This window comes from Miscanthus floridulus, chromosome 17 (genome assembly GCF_019320115.1).
Source record: "Miscanthus floridulus cultivar M001 chromosome 17, ASM1932011v1, whole genome shotgun sequence".
Lineage (NCBI taxonomy): Eukaryota > Viridiplantae > Streptophyta > Magnoliopsida > Poales > Poaceae > Miscanthus > Miscanthus floridulus.
In genome coordinates, this window is record NC_089596.1 from 95,265,785 (window position 1) to 95,272,100 (window position 6,316).

General features: G+C 43.5%; 1 long non-coding RNA gene across 1 annotated transcript; it reads left to right on the top strand.

Moving 5' to 3' along the window:
* Nucleotides 1-523: 523 nt before the first annotated feature.
* On the top strand, nucleotides 524-5,074 carry LOC136518591 (uncharacterized). Its single transcript, XR_010774562.1, has 3 exons — nucleotides 524-936; nucleotides 1,410-1,551; nucleotides 4,760-5,074. It is a non-coding gene; the product is annotated as an uncharacterized lncRNA (long non-coding RNA).
* The last annotated feature ends 1,242 nt before the right edge of the window (nucleotides 5,075-6,316 follow it).

Genomic DNA, 6,316 nt, shown 5'->3' on the forward strand with positions numbered 1-6,316 from the left:
GAGGATGGCCAGGGTTCAGCGTGAGATACGGGAGACATGACTGAATGAGAATGCGCTAGCTCGGTCACCATCCTTTATCCTTTACCACGGTCCATGGCAGCAATTCCTTCCTTTCTCATGAGCTCCTTCCTTTATCGCTCGGCGCTGATCGCGGGTGAGGTAGCCGCGGCTCGGGCCATCACGCGCCGCGCTGATTACAGGCGCGGGGTAGCGACGTGGGGGTGCGATGAAGCCTGGCTTCACCACCAAAACAACTCAGGACATCTGATCGTAGCGAAGTTTCATGAGAATAGATCTCAGCCATTTATTTCTAAAAGACGGGATTTTTTTGGTCGTACAAAGTGAGGTAGATATAGCAAAAAAAAACATATATGTGGGGGACAAATTTCTAATTTTGATCAATCCTTGTAGTAGAGATGAAAGAGGACCAGTTCACTCCCCGTGGTGAAGCCGCTACGCCAGACGTGCCTCTGTAACTCCAATTTGCGCCGACAGGTGGGCCACGCGCTCGACTTCGCGACTCCCACTCAGCACGACGCCGCCCCAATCTTCTCTCCTCCCGCACGGCCGCAGTGCCGCACCCGGCATCCTCCCATGCTCCCAGCTCTCACAAGCCCTCCGTCCTCCCAAGCGCACTGCCCAAGCCGCAAGGGCCCCCGCGTCCCAGTGCGTGCGCTCCGCTCCACCACCGCGAGGGCCCGTGTGGTCCACTTCGACGTCGTGCCGCCGCGAGGCCGCGCCGCTGTCGCCCGACCAAATTCCGCGACGCCGTCGCCCCACCACACCATTCCCTGCTCGGCTGCTCCGAGGACCCAAGGGAACGAGCGTCGCGAAGGAGAAGGACCGTGGAAGGAGCTCTGAGCAGCCAAAGAATCGCGCCCTCTCCCCGCGGCTGTGACCTGCAGCATCTAGGGTTAGGGTTCGAGCCTCTGGCCGGTAAACTGCGTCTCGCCCCTCCCCTAACCTCATCCTGAAGTTGAGTTGAGTTGGGTGACACATTTGGTGTTTGAGAATTTTGCCACATTTTAATAAGAATTTAGTTGGAGAGAGATGTTGCTATGCTGCCTGTACTATAGTTTTCTTTTTTCCTTCTAATTATCACTGCAACAGTCATGAGAGGCTTTTGCATTACACGTATATAATCATTACATGTATTATGTTGTCTATGTGACCATCTCAGGTTTTCTACTATAGTTTGGATACATATTTATGAGCTAAAATCCTCAACATATTTCCTCATTTAAACACTTCAGTAGCAAAGCTACTATGGTGTTATTAGATAAATCTTAAGTTATTTCACTGAATATTCTGTGGTAAGAGCATGCTAGGCGATGTGTCGTTTATAATTTACCGGCAACTTAGACATAACTCACTCATAACTATGTTTTCTTTTTATTTCCCAAATCCAGGTTCCAACTTCCAAGTGAAGAAGAAACAGACCTTTCAAAACTGATTACTACTACGTTGTTCTATGGATAGTTTGACCACAAGTGCTATAGCACTAATATCAAGGCTTAAATATTGGTGGACTGGAGCTTGGAGACTATCTTGGTGAGTTCATTATAATGCAATCACAAGCTCCCATCCACTTCTCCATTTGGATCTTAATGGGCATGTAGGTACTACAAGCGCAGGTTTCGAGGCAGTTCATGGAGGTTTTGGGTATGGTAGTAGGAATCAGGAGGGGGAGGAAGTTCTAGATTTCGCGGTAGCTTTTGACCTAATGATAGCCAACACTTTCTTTAGAAAGAGAATCTCATCTAGTGACCTTCAGTAGCGGACAACACTCTAGCCAGATTGACTTTGTCCTCACAAGAAGAAATGACAAACGAGCATGCTTGGGTTGCAAGGTGATACCAGGGGAGTGTGTTGTTTCTCAACATAAGCTTTTGGTGGCAGACTTTCGTTTTCAGGTGCGTGCCCGTAGGGATAAACAAGCTAAGATTGAAAGAACAAAGTGGTGAAAACTGAAAGGGGAGACGTCAGAGATATTCAGGGAAAGGGTTATCAAAGAGGGCTCTTGGAAGGAAGAAGAGGACATAAACAACATGTGGGAGAAGATGACAACCAATATTCAGAAGGTGGCCTCAGAGGTGTGTGGAGTAACCAAAGGAAGTGGAGGCGAGGCTAAAGATACTTGGTGGTGGAACAAGGAAGTCCAAAGGGTTATTAAGGAGAAGAAAGAGTGCTATAGACGCTTGTACCATGACAGGAGTGTCGACAACATAGAGAAGTATAAGGTGCCAAAGAAGACGACAAAGCGAGCTATAAGTGTGGCAAAGGGTAGAGTGTACGAGGATCTTTACCAACGTTTGAGTACGAAGGAAGGAGAGAAGGACATTTATAGAATGGCTAGGGTTCATGAGAGAAAGACAAGGGACTTCAACCAAGTTAAGTGCATTAAGGATGAAAGGGAGCATCTCTTGGTGAAGGAGGATGAGATCCGACATCGATGGCAAGAGTATTTTGACAAATTGTTCAATGGTGAGAATACGGACACAACATTTCAGTTGGATGACTCTTTTGATGACACCAATAGGCGCTTTGTGCGGAGAATCCAAGAATCTGAGGTCAGAGAGACGTTGAAAAGGATGAAAGGAGGTAAGGCGATGGGACCGGATTGTATCCCAATCGAGGTGTGGAGATGCATCGGGGACATAGCTATAGTATGGCTAACCAAGCTGTTCAACCATATTTTTCGATCGAACAAGATGTCTGATGAGTGGAGGAGAAGTATATTGGTACCGATCTACAAGAATAAAGAGGATATTCAAAGTTGTACTAATTACCAGGGAATTAAGTTGATGAGTCATACTATGAAGCTATGGGAGAGAGTTATCGAACATCGCTTGAGAGCAATAACGCGGGTCTCTATGAATCAATTTGGTTTTATGCCCGGAAGGTCAACCATGGAAGCCATTTTCTTAATAAGACAAGTTATAGAGCGGTATATGGAGAAGAAGAAGGACCTACACATGGTTTTTATTGACTTGGAGAAGGCTTATGATAAAATACCAAGGAATGTTATGTGGTGGGCTTTGGACAAACATAAAGTCCCAACGAAGTACGTCGGGCTCATTAAGGACATGTACAACAATGTTGTGACTAGAGTTCAAACAAGTGATGGAGACACAGATGACTTTCCGATTAGGATAGGACTACATCAAGGGTCAGCTTTGAGCCCTTATTTGTTTGCCTTAGTGATGGATAAGATCACAAGGGACATACAAGGGGACATCCCTTGGTGTATGCTTTTCGTGGACGATGTAGTGCTAGTTGATGAAAGCCGAACATGAGTGAATCAGAAACTGGAGTTATGACGGGAGACTTTGGAGTCCAAAGGTTTTAGACTCAGTAGAACTAAAACTGAGTATATGAGATGTGACTTCGGCACTACTATTTGGGAGAAGGAAGATATTAGTTTGGAAGGTCAAGTAGTGCCTAGGAAGGATACCTTTCGATATTTAGGATCAATGCTACAGAGAGACGGGGATATTGATAAAGATGTTAGCCATAGAATCAAAGTAGGGTGGATGAAGTGGCGGCAAGCATCTGGTGTCCTATGTGACAAAAGGGTACCACAGAAGCTAAAAGGCAAGTTTTATAGGACGACGATTAGACCTGCTATGTTGTATGGTGCAGAATATTGGCCTACGAAAAGACGACATATTCAACAGATAAGTGTCGCGGAAATGTGTATGTTGCGTTGGATTTGCGGGCATGCAAGAAGGGATCGAGTTCGGAACGATGATATACGTGATAGATTAGGGGTAGCACCAATTGAAGAAAAGCTTGTCCAACACCGGTTGAGATGGTTTGGACATGTCCAACGGAGACCTCCAGAGGCACCGGTGCGTAGTGGAATCCTAAGTCAGGATAGTAACGTGAAGAGAGGCAGAGGAAGACCGAAGTTGACTTGGATAGAGGCAATAAAAGGAGACTTGAAAGGATGGAATATACCCAAAGACTTAGCCTTAGATAAGAGTGCTTGGAAGACAACTATTCACGTGCCTGAACCTTGATTGCTTCTGCTGGATTTCAACTCTAGCCTACCCCAACTTGTTTGGGACTTAAAGGCTTTGTTGTTGTTGTTGTTGTTGTATTGGTAAAAGAAAACCACAATGAAGGAAGAACGCTACAACTGTCTGATTTATGGACCAATCTGATAGAAATCCTTTAGAAAATGATAAAAATAACAAGTTCTGGATTATACCTTTACTGATATTTTTCATTATTCAAGTGCCTGCAGTGAGGAGCTTAGTATTTTGTTCCATCGACAAATGACAATAAGCTGCCCAATTGGTTTTCCAAGCTCTTTTTCAAACAATGATTCTCTTAGGGCTCTGACAGTCTTCTTGAATATTATGTCGACTGACCCCAGTGTTCCTTTTAGATACCCCTCTCATAAAACATACCAATATGTTTAACTCTTTGGTTCTAACCATTACAATTACCTGTAGATTTATTTGTTAGATGAACTCAAAACTAGGTGTCATTGGTAAAAGAAAAAAAACAATTGATCCAAAAAAGACTAAACTATATAATTGCTAATTGCTATGAACTGAGGTTACTACTTTTGCATCTTTTCTTGCCAAAAAAAGAGAGAAAACTAGCTATTTGTATCTTGAGGTTACCATTACCACAAACTATTTCAATGTTTCATTATATAGGTGTTCTGGTCTCAGGTTACCACTAACCTTTTCAGTTTGCTACTTGATGCTGTTTAGTGCCGTTAATGAGATTGCTTATCCTCTTTCAGCACCAATGATAAACAGCCTGCTCCCAGTAGTAGTCGCAGTGCTCCCAGGAGCTTGGTGTCCATGGTGACAGGCGTAGTCCCTATTCTACACTCTTGGCGATTGAAAGGGCTGATAACGGCCTCCTGGCATGAGGCGGGGCTAGGAATGCTCTGCTTTGCTGAAATTTTGTGCTATGTTTTCAATTTTCAATGGAATATATTTTTTTGAACGGCTATGTTTTTACCTTTTCTGTTTTCACTGGAATATATTTGAACAACAATTGTTTTACTTTTCAGTTTTCAATGGAATGCTCTATCCGAATTTAGTTGCTGAAATTATGTGCTTTGTGTTCAATTTTAAAATGAATATATTTTCTGAACAACTATGTTTTGACCATTACAGTTTCCAGTGGAATATATTTGAACAACTTTTTTTGCCTTTTAGTTTTCAATTGAACGCTCTATCTGAACATAAATGTTATGTTCATGTGTTTCTGTTTAATATAAACCATTAAAAACTTTGTTTTTGAATTTTCCATGAAGTATTCTCCCTGAAAATGGATGCTCTTCCAATTTACTGTTACTTCCAAAGTCATATACACTTATGAACCCTTCTGATTTTTGGGTTTCTTTATGGCAACATTTATATAAGAGATGAACTATAGTGTAGGTTAATGATATCAACAAGTTTTGGAATTTTAGCTCAATCCTACAGTTCCTTTCGATGCAAAATAAATTAACTGCTATGTGGTCTTGGCCAACAATGTGTGTAGCGCACGCACCGACGGCCGTGTGGGCGGGGACGTGGGCGCGTCCGCCGTGGCCCTCCCGCCCTCGAAGACAGGTCTAGCGACAACCGGGGTGGTCGACTCCAGCTTCTACGAAGCAATCTCGTGGCCGCAGCACTACACTTGGACAATGACATCAACGAGGTTGGCGTCGTGGCGCTGCCGATGGCACTGTACGAGCCGGCCACAGGCGGTGCGTGCGCGTCCACGTCCAGTGGGTGGAACAGCAATGCGCTGCCCAAGAGGACCAGGGACGAGTTCGATAGACGGACTGAAGTTGCGCTCCCAATTCTCTGTTCATAGCAATGGGTGCAGATTGAATAAAATTCAGTTCAATTCGTGATGTCAGTCATTTGTTTCTTGCTACTAAGCCCCATAACTATTTTCTTGTATGTCATATATGTACGAGTTATTTCAGAAAGGGGGAAAACAACAAAATCAAGGCTTCATTGAATATTGATAGGACCAGTAATAGAAAATCAAATGGCACCATTTCCACTATATTACTTGTAACTATATTTGGAGCATTGAGCACCCATCGGGACTCGAAGAATCTGACAGTTGTTTGGTGATATCCAACAACGTGGAACGTCTGAACGCTTTACAAGTTCAGTTGTAATTTATTCTTAATGAAGTACGTGACGTTCTTGTGAAAAGCTATGTACTATACTTTCTCTATATTGATCTATTTATTCTCTTCTTGCAGGTTACCATGTTGGCAGGGAATACAATTAGAGTACTGTATTTAAGTATTTAACTATCTGCAATAAAAAGGTATAGGTGATCTTGA